The sequence below is a fragment of the Oncorhynchus nerka genome, unplaced genomic scaffold (genome assembly GCF_034236695.1).
Source record: "Oncorhynchus nerka isolate Pitt River unplaced genomic scaffold, Oner_Uvic_2.0 unplaced_scaffold_2648, whole genome shotgun sequence".
In the NCBI taxonomy this organism is placed as follows: Eukaryota; Metazoa; Chordata; class Actinopteri; order Salmoniformes; family Salmonidae; genus Oncorhynchus; species Oncorhynchus nerka.
Window position 1 is genome coordinate 17,980 of NW_027038650.1, and position 11,536 is coordinate 29,515.

The window sequence follows — 11,536 nt, forward strand, 5'->3', positions numbered from 1 at the left end:
ACGGTGCACATCACACCCCCTGTACCTGGCAAGTAACACCTGGGCCTCCTGGGGGAGAGTTAGTGTTTTATACACGTGTTGGACCACAAGTCAATTAATATGTTTTCTAAAGACATTTACATTTTTTTTACATTTAAGTCATTTAGCAGACTTCACATACACCAAACACCCTTCCTAAACATCTCCTGTCCTGTAATTCAACTCTACCAGACCACTCCACTTCCTGTCCTGTAATTCAACTCTACCTGACCACTCCACTTCCTGTCCTGTAATTCAACTCTACCTGATCACTCCATTTCCTGTCCTGTAATTCAACTCTACCTGACCACTCCACTTCCTGTCCTGTAATTCAACTCTACCAGACCACTCCACTTCCTGTCCTGTCATTCAACTCTACCAGACCACTCCACTTCCTGTCCTGTAATTCAACTCTACCAGACCACTCCATTTCCTGTCCTGAAATTCAACTCTACCAGACCACTCCATTTCCTGTCCTGTCATTCAACTCTACCAGACCACTCCATTTCCTGTCCTGTCATTCAACTCTACCAGACCACTCCATTTCCTGTCCTGTAATTCAACTCTACCAGACCACTCCATATCCTGTCCTCTAATTCAACTCTACCTGACCACTCCATTTCCTGTCCTGTAATTCAACTCTACCAGACCACTCCATTTCCTGTCCTGTAATTCAACTCTACCAGACCAATCCATTTCCTGTCCTGTAATTCAACTCTACCAGACCACTCCATATCCTGTCCTCTAATTCAACTCTACCTGACCACTCCATTTCCTGTCCTGTAATTCAACTCTACCAGACCACTCCATTTCCTGTCCTGTAATTCAACTCTACCAGACCAATCCATTTCCTGTCCTGTCATTCAACTCTACCAGACCACTCCCATTTCCTGTCCTGTAATTCAACTCTACCAGACCACTCCATTTCCTGTCCTGTAATTCAACTCTACCAGACCAATCCATTTCCTGTCCTGTAATTCAACTCTACCAGACCACTCCATTTCCTGTCCTGTAATTCAACTCTACCAGACCAATCCATTTCCTGTCCTGTAATTCAACTCTACCAGACCACTCCATATCCTGTCCTCTAATTCAACTCTACCTGACCACTCCATTTCCTGTCCTGTAATTCAACTCTACCAGACCACCATTTCCTGTCCTGTAATTCAACTCTACCAGACCAATCCATTTCCTGTCCTGTAATTCAACTCTACCAGACCACTCCACTTCCTGTCCTGTAATTCAACTCTACCAGACCAATCCATTTCCTGTCCTGTAATTCAATTCTACCAGACCACTCCACTTCCTGTCCTGTAATTCAACTTTACCTGACCAATCCACTTCCTGTCCTGAAATTCAACTCTACCAGACCACTCCATTTCCTGTCCTGTCATTCAACTCTACCAGACCACTCCACTTCCTGTCCTGTAATTCAACTCTACCAGACCACTCCATTTCCTGTCCTGTAATTCAACTCTACCAGTCTCCTACAGCCTCAATACAACACACGTCATATCCCTCCTAGACATGTCTTCTACAGCCTCAACACAACACACGTCATATCCCTCCTAGACATGTCTCCTACAGCCTCAACACACGTCATATCCCTCCTAGACATGTCTCCTACAGCCTCAACACAACACAGGACAGTAGACTGACTACAGACTATATTAACATGGTAGTTACCTCAGCAGTAGCTGGCAGGACAGTAGACTGACTACAGACTATATTAACATGGTAGTTACCTCAGCAGTAGCTGGCAGGACAGTAGACTGACTACAGACTATATTAACATGGTAGTTACCTCAGCAGTAGCTGGCAGGACAGCAGACTACAGACTATATTAACACGGTAGTTACCTCAGCGGTAGCTGGCAGGACAGCAGACTACAGACTATACTAACATGGTAGTTACCTCAGCAGTAGCTGGCAGGACAGTAGACTAACTACAGACTATATTAGCATGGTAGTTACCTCAGCGGTAGCTGGCAGGACAGCAGACTACAGACTATACTAACATGGTAGTTACGTCAGCGGTAGCTGGCAGGACAGTAGACTACAGACTATATTAACATAGTAGTTACCTCAGCGGTAGCTGGCAGGACAGTAGACTAACATGGTAGTTACCTCAGCAGTAGCTGGCAGGACAGTAGACTAACTACAGACTATATTAACATGGTAGTTACCTCAGCGGTAGCTGGCAGGACAGTAGACTAACTACAGACTATATTAACATGGTAGTTACCTCAGCGGTAGCTGGCAGGACAGTGGACTAACTACAGACTATATTAACATGGTAGTTACCTCAGCAGTAGCTGGCAGGACAGTAGACTAACTACAGACTATATTAACATGGTAGTTACCTCAGCGGTAGCTGGCAGGACAGCAGACTACAGACTATATTAACACGGTAGTTACCTCAGCGGTAGCTGGCAGGACAGCAGACTACAGACTATACTAACATGGTAGTTACCTCAGCAGTAGCTGGCAGGACAGTAGACTAACTACAGACTATATTAGCATGGTAGTTACCTCAGCGGTAGCTGGCAGGACAGCAGACTACAGACTATACTAACATGGTAGTTACCTCAGCGGTAGCTGGCAGGACAGTAGACTACAGACTATATTAACATAGTAGTTACCTCAGCTGTAGCTGGCAGGACAGTAGACTAACATGGTAGTTACCTCAGCAGTAGCTGGCAGGACAGTAGACTAACTACAGACTATATTAACATGGTAGTTACCTCAGCGGTAGCTGGCATGGGACAGTAGACTAACTACAGACTATATTAACATGGTAGTTACTCAGCGGTAGCTGGCAGGACAGTGGACTAACTACAGACTATATTAACATGGTAGTTACCTCAGCAGTAGCTGGCAGGACAGTAGACTAACTACAGACTATATTAACATGGTAGTTACATCAGCAGTAGCTGGCAGGACAGTAGACTACAGACTATATTATTAACATGGTAGTTACCTCAGCGGTAGCTGGCAGGACAGTAGACTAACATGGTAGATTTACCTCAGCAGTAGCTGGCAGGACAGTAGACTCCAGACCTGTGATGGTACTCTGCAGGAGGTTGACAGCGTCCTCACAGTGACTGGTTAGCTGTTCCACTCTCTGAAACACCACCGTCAGAACAGAGACACACTGTTCAACCACATGAAAGACAACTATACAAAGACCCGAGAGACAGACAGACAGATAACTAAGCACAGACAACTTTAGTCATCTCCGGTAAGACACTCACAGCAGCACGTGGTTGCCATGGCGCCCGTAAAGCAGCCTAAACAGAGAGTTCTGGAAAGTTGGACATATTTTTATTTAAAACGTTTTTGTTTGTTGTTGGTTTAGTGTTGATTGATTTTGTTTTTGATAAGTCATTGATTTGAGTGGATATATCCGGTTGTTTTGACAGGAGTTGCAGGTTGACTGGTCCGGTTTGGCTAGCTAGCTACCTGGCTAACGTTTGATGTATCTCAGCACTGACGGCAGGTTGACTAGTCCGGTTTGGCTAGCTAGCTACCTGGCTAACGTTTGATGTATCTCAACACTGAAGGCAGGTTGACTTGTCCGGTTTGGCTAGCTAGCACCTGGCTAACGTTTGATGTATCTCAGCACTGAAGGCAGGTTGACTTGTCTGGTTTGGCTAGCTACCTGGCTAACGTTTGATGTATCTCAGCACCGACGGCAGGTTGACTTGTCTGGTTTGGCTAGCTACCTGGCTAACGTTTGATGTATCTCAGCACTGACGGCAGGTTGACTGGTCCGGTTTGGCTAGCTAGCTACCTGGCTAACGTTTGATGTATCTCAGCACTGAAGGCAGGTTGACTTGTCCGGTTTGGCTAGCCAGCTACCTGGCTAACGCTTGATGTATCTCAACACTGACGGCAGGTTGACTTGTCTGGTTTGGCTAGCTAGCTACCTGGCTAACGCTTGATGTATCTCAGCACTGAAGGCAGGTTGACTTGTCGGGTTTGGCTAGCTAGCTACCTGGCTAACGTTTGATGTATCTCAGCACTGACGGCAGGTTGACTTGTCTGGTTTGGCCAGCTAGCTACCTGGCTAACGTTTGATGTATCTCAGCACAGACGGCAGGTTGACTTGTCTGGTTTGGCTAGCTAGCTACCTGGCTAACGTTTGATGTATGTCAGCACCGGCTGCTTGTTGATCAATGAGACCTGACTGCATTGTGTAAATGTCAGAGAGCCTGTGAGTGAGGGTGACTACTGTTCTGGACTGATGTGTGGGCTGTTGGCGCTGAAGGGCAGCACCAGAGGGAGCACCCATGTGGGTGATACACATTAGATGTGGAGGTATGAAGTCCAGGCTACAGAGAGGATGAGCTGGCTTCACCATCACCTGGTCTCACCATCACCTGGCTTCACAGGCTACAGAAAGGATGAGCTGAGGAAGATAGCAGGGACAGCAAGCCAACTTCTTCACCATCACCTAGCATCACCATCACCTGGTCTCACCATCACCTAGCTTCACCATCACCTGGCTTCACCATCACCTGGTCTCACCATCACCTAGCTTCACCATCACCTGGTCTCACCATCACCTAGCATCACCATCACCTGGCTTCACCATCACCATCACCTGGCTTCACCATCACCTGGCTTCACCATCACCTAGCTTCACCATCACCTAGCTTCACCATCACCTACCATCACCATCACCTGGCTTCACCATCACCTAGCATCACCATCACCTGGCTTCACCATCACCTAGCATCACCATCACCTAGCTTCACCATCACCATCACCTGGCTTCACCATCATTCTGGCTTCACCATCACCAGGCTTCACCATCACCTAGCTTCACCATCACCTAGCATCACCATCACCTAGCTTCACCATCACCATCACCTTGCTTCACCATCACCTGGCTTCACCATCACCTAGCTTCACAATCACCTAGCTTCACAATCACCTAGCTTCATCATCACCTAGCTTCACCATCACCTGGCTTCACCATCATCTAGCTTCACCATCACCTAGCTTCAACGATCACCATCACCTGGCTTCACTCATCACCTGGCGTTCTTTGCCATCACCAGCTTCGCCATCACCTAGCTCACAATCACCTGGCTTCACAATCACCTGGCTTCACTATACCTGGCTTCACCATCACCTAGCATCACCATCACCTAGCATCACCATCACCTAGCTTCACCATCACCATCACTTGGCTTACACCATTACCTAGCTTCGCTCATCACCTAGCTTCACAATGACCTAGTTTCACCATCACCTAGCTTCACCATCACCTAGCTTCACCATCACCTAGCATCACCATCACCAGCTTCACCATCACCTAGCTTCCCATCACCATCACCTAGCTTCACCATCACCTAGCTTCACCATCACCATCACCTAGTCATTAAATCACCACAAGGCTACACCATCACCTAGCTTCACCATCACCATTACCTAGCTTCACAATCACCAGGTTTCACCATCACCTACACCATCACCTTGGTCTCACCATCACCTGCTTCACCATCACCTGGCCTTCCACCATCACCTAGCTTCACCATCACCTAGCTTCACCATCACCTACCATCACCATCACCTGGCTTCACCATCACCTAGCATCACCATCACCTGGCTTCACCATCACCTAGCATCACCATCACCTAGCTTCACCATCACCATCACCTGGCTTCACCCATCACCTGGCTTCACCATCACCAGGCTTCACCATCACCTAGCTTCACCATCACCTAGCATCACCATCACCTAGCTTCACCATCACCATCACCTTGCTTCACCATCACCTGGCTTCACCATCACCTAGCTTCACAATCACCTAGCTTCACAATCACCTAGCTTCATCATCACCTAGCTTCACCATCACCTGCTTCACCATCATCTAGCTTCACCATCACCTAGCTTCACCATCACCATCACCTGGCTTCAATCATCACCTGGCTTTGCCATCCCACCTAGCTTATCCACCTAGCTTCACAATCACCTGGCTTCACAATCACCTGGCTTCACCATCACCTGGCTTCACCATCACCTGGTTTCACCATCACCTAGCATCACCATCACCTAGCTTCACCATCACCATCACCTGGCTTCACCATTACCTAGCTTCGCCATCACCTAGCTTCCTTTCACAATGACCTAGTTTCACCATCACCTAGCTTCACCATCACCTAGCTTCACCATCACCTAGCATCACCATCACCTAGCTTCACCATCACCTAGCTTCCCCATCACCATCACCTAGCTTCACCATCACCTAGCTTCACCATCACCATCACCTAGCTTCACAATCACAAGGCTTCACCATCACCTAGCTTCACCATCACCATTACCTAGCTTCACAATCACCAGGCTTCACCATCACCTAGCTTCACCATCACCTGGTCTCACCATCACCTGGCTTCACCATCACCTGGCTTCACCATCACCTAGCTTCACCATCACCTAGCTTCACCATCACCTAGCATCACCATCACCTAGCATCACCATCACCATCACCTGGCTTCACCATCACCTGGCTTCACCATCACCTAGCATCACCATCACCTGGCTTCACCATCACCTAGCATCACCATCACCTAGCTTCACCATCACCATCACCTGGCTTCACCATCACCTGGCTTCACCATCACCTGGCTTCACCATCACCAGGCTTCACCATCACCTAGCTTCACCATCACCTAGCATCACCATCACCTAGCTTCACCATCACCTTGCTTCACCATCACCTGGCTTCACCATCACCTAGCTTCGCCATCACCTAGCTTCACAATCACCTAGCTTCATCATCACCTAGCTTCACCATCACCTGGCTTCACCATCACCTGGCTTTGCCATCACCTAGCTTCGCCATCACCAATCAGCTTCACAATCACCTGGCTTCACAATCACCTGGCTTCACCATCACCTGGCTTCACCATCACCTGGCTTCGCCATCACCTAGCATCACCATCACCTAGCTTCACCATCACCATCACCTGGCTTCACCATTACCTAGCTTCGCCATCACCTAGCTTCACAATGACCTAGTTTCACCATCACCTAGCTTCACCATCACCTAGCTTCACCATCACCTAGCATCACCATCACCTAGCTTCACCATCACCCAGCTTCCCCATCACCATCACCTAGCTTCACCATCACCTAGCTTCACCATCACCATCACCTAGCTTCACAATCACAAGGCTTCACCATCACCTAGTTTCACCATCACCTGGTCTCACCATCACCATTCACCATCACCTGGCTTCACTCATCACCAGCTTCACCATCACCTAGCTTCACCATCACCTGCATCTCACCATCACCTGGCTTCACCATCACCTGGCTTCACCATCACATAGCTTCACCATCACCAGGCTTCACCATCACCTAGCTTCACCATCACCTAGCATCACCATCACCATCACCTGGCTTCACCATCACCTGGCTTCACCATCACATAGCTTCACCATCACCAGGCTTCACCATCACCTAGCTTCACCATCACCTGGCTTCACCATCACCTAGCCTCACCATCACCTAGCATCATCATCACCTAGCTTCACCATCACCTAGCATCACCATCACCAGGCTTCACCATCACCTAGCTTCACCATCACCTGGCTTCACCATCACCTAGCCTCACCATCACCTAGCATCACATCACCTAGCTTCACCATCACCTAGCATCACCATCACCTGGCTTCATCACCAGCTTCACCATCACCTAGCATCACCTAGCTTCACCATCACCTGGCTTCCCCATCACCTGGCTTCCCCATCACCTAGCTTCATCATCACAAGGCCTCACCATCACCTAGCATCACTATCACCTGGCTTCCCATCACCTAGCATCACTATCACCAGGCTTCCCATCACCTAGCATCACTATCACCAGGCTTCCCATCACCTAGCTTCATCATCACCAGGCTTCCCCATCACCTAGCATCACTATCACCTGGCTTCCCCATCACCTAGCATCACTATCACCAGGCTTCCCATCACCTAGCATCATCATCACCAGGCCTCACCATCACCTAGCATCACTATCACCAGGCTTCCCCGTCACCTGGCTTCCCATCACCTGGCTTCCCATCACCAAACCATCATGTACAGGGTGTAGGATCCTCAGCCGATGACTGAGTCCTGCTCTGTTTCATTATGTGTTGTCTGAGTCACCACTATGACCAGTAGGTGTACGGTCCATCCTAGGACCACCATGTTGATGTTGGTTCATGTTCTGACCATTTATTTAACAGGACAACAATGGAAATACATTGTTTGATTTGAAATCATTATCCACATGTGGGGTTGTATTGTGCTTTAAATTGAAATGAGCAGTAAGAGCTCAAGATATAACAGGTAAAACTACAAAATACAGAGAGAAGACTACAAGGTCCAGGAGTCTGTGGTGCTGTGTGTCTGTCTGTACCATTCTGAAGCAGACCCAGGTGCTGTGTGAGAGGAGAAACTACAAACAGAGAACTACAAGGTCCAGAAGGCTATCTCACCGTTCTGAAGCAGACAATGGAGCTGTGTGAGGAGAAACTACAAACACAGAGAACTACAAGGTCCAGAAGGCTATCTCACCGTTCTGAAGCAGACCCAGGCGCTGTGTGAAAAGGGGAAGGATCCGTCAAACTCAGTAGGCAGCTGAGACACTCCACATGCTTATAGAGAGACTTCAGAGGTCAACAACTCCACCTGGATAGAGAGGGGAGAAATAGGAGGAGGAGGGAGGGAGGAGGGGGGGGAGAGAGAGAGAGAGAGAGAGAGAGAAAGAGAGAGAGAGAGAGAGAGAGAGAGAGAGAGAGGGAGACAGAGAGAGAGAGAGAGAGAGAGAGAGAGAGAGAGAGAGAGAGAGGGAGAGAGAGACAGAGAGAGAGAGAGGAGACAGAGAGAGAGAGAGAGAGAGAGAGAAAGAGAGAGAGAGAGAGAGAGAAAGAGAGAGAGAGAGAGAGAGAGAGGAGAGAGAGAGAGAGAGAGAGAGAGAGGAGAGAGAGAGAGAGAGAGAGAGAGAGAGAGAGGGAGAGAGAGAGAGAGAGAGAGAGAGAGAGAGAGAGAGGGAGAGAGAGAGAAGATATTTAGGACAACAATACCACCACACCACTAGCAGCAGCAAACCAATGAAGGTTTGTAACAAGACAACAACTCCATACTAAATAATACAACAGCCCTCAACACTCTGCCAGACAGCCCTCAACACTCTGCCAGACAGAACTCAATACATTACAACAGCCCTCAACACTCTGCCAGACAGATCTCAATCCATTACAACAGCCCTCAACACTCTGCCAGACAGACCTCAATACATTACAACAGCCCTCAACACTCTGCCAGACAGAACTCAATCCATTACAACAGCCCCTCAACACTCTGCCAGACAGATCTCAATACATTACAACAGCCCTCAACACTCTGCCAGACATATCTCAATACATTACAACAGCCCTCAACACTCTGCCAGACAGATCTCAATACATTACAACAGCCCCTCAACACTCTGCCAGACAGATCTCAATACATTACAACAGCCCTCAACACTCTGCCAGACAGCCCCTCAATACATTACAACAGCCTCAACACTCTGCCAGACAGATCTCTAACACATTAAACAGCCCCTCAACACTCTGCCAGACAGCCCCTCAATACATTCAATCAACACTCTGCCAGACAGATCTCAATACATTACAACAGCCCCTCAACACTCTGCCAGACAGATCTCAATACATTACAACAGCCCTCAACAGCCAGACCTCAATACATTACAACAGCCCCTCAACACTCTGCCAGACAGCCCCTCAATACATTACAACAGCCCCTCAACACTCTGCCAGACAGCCCCTCAATACATTACAACAGCCCCTCAACACTCTGCCAGACAGATCTCAATACATTACAACAGCCCTCAACACTGCCAGACAGAACTCAATACATTACAACAGCCTCAACACTCTGCCAGACAGACCTCAATACATTACAACAGCCCTCAACACTCTGCCAGACAGATCTCAATACATTACAACAGCCCTCAACACCTGCCAGACAGATCTCAATACATTACAACAGCCCATCAACACTCTGCCAGACAGATCTCACACATTACAACAGCCCTCAACACTCTGCCAGACAGAACTCATTTCATTACAACAGTCCACAACACTCTGCCAAACAGCCCTCAACACTCTTCACAGACAGCCCTCAACACCTGCCAACAGCCCTCAACATTTCACAGAAGGTCTACATTACAACAGCTCAACACATTTCACAGACAGGTCAATACATTACAACAGTTGTATTCAACACTCTGCCAGACAGATCTCAATACATTACAACAGCCCCCCTCAACATTCTGCCAAACAGGTCTCAACACCTGCCAGACAGCATTTCACATTGCGCAACAGGTCTACAACACCTGCCAGACAGCCCCTCAATACATTACAACAGTCAACACTCTGCTAGACTGAGTATTCATCATTTCACAAAGGTCTCAACACTCTGTTATACAGAGCATTTCACATGTAACAGCTACCAACACCTGTTGTATTCATCATTTCACTGTACAACAGGTCTACTCAACACCTGCCAGTACAGAGCACATTTCACTAACAACAGGTCTCAACACCTGCCAGACAGAGCACAATTTCACAGGTCCTCAACACTCTGCCAGACAGCATTTCACTGTGAGGTCTACTACACCTGTTGTATTCAGCATTTCACTGTGAGGTCTACTACACCTGTTGTATTCAGCATTTCACTGTGAGGTCTACTACACCTGCTGTATTCAGCATTTCACTGTGAGGTCTACTACACCTGTTGTATTCAGCATTTCACTGTGAGGTCTACTACACCTGTTGTATTCATCATTTCACTGTGAGGTCTACTACACCTGTTGTATTCAGCATTTCACTGTGAGGTCTACTACACCTGCTGTATTCATCATTTCACTGTAAGGTCTACTACACCTGTTGTATTCATCATTTCACTGTGAGGTCTACTACACCTGTTGTATTCATCATTTCACTGTAAGGTCTACTACACCTGTTGTATTCATCATTTCACTGTGAGGTCTACTTACACCTGTTGTATCTCCATCATTTCACTGTGAGGTCTACTACACCTGTTGTATTCATCATTTCACTGTGAGGTCTACTACACCTGCTGTATTCATCATTTCACTGTGAGGTCTACTACACCTGCTGTATTCAGCATTTCACTGTGAGGTCTACTACACCTGTTGTATCAGCATTTCATCAGAGGTCTACTACACCTGTTGTACTGGCGCAGGTAATTTTATTTGAATTCGGGATGTGTTTGTCATATCCTTCCTTCAGGGCCATATCCTGGGGCCACCTAGTCCCTGTCCAATCACAACACACATACCACAGCTCTCCTTCAGGGTTATATCCTAGGCCAACTAGTCCCGTCCAATCACAACACACCACAAAGCTCTCCTTCAGGGCCATATCCTGGTGCCACTCGTCCCCGTCCAATCACAAACACACCACAGCTCTCCTTCAGGGCCATATCCTGGTGCC

General features: G+C 47.9%; 1 long non-coding RNA gene across 1 annotated transcript; it reads right to left on the reverse strand.

Moving 5' to 3' along the window:
* Positions 1 to 18: 18 nt before the first annotated feature.
* Positions 19 to 8,660, reverse strand: LOC135567056 (uncharacterized). Its single transcript, XR_010462248.1, has 3 exons — positions 8,589 to 8,660; positions 3,043 to 3,141; positions 19 to 48 (listed from the first exon to the last, which is right to left on the reverse strand). It is a non-coding gene; the product is annotated as an uncharacterized LOC135567056 (long non-coding RNA).
* Between the last annotated feature and the right edge of the window lie 2,876 nt (positions 8,661 to 11,536).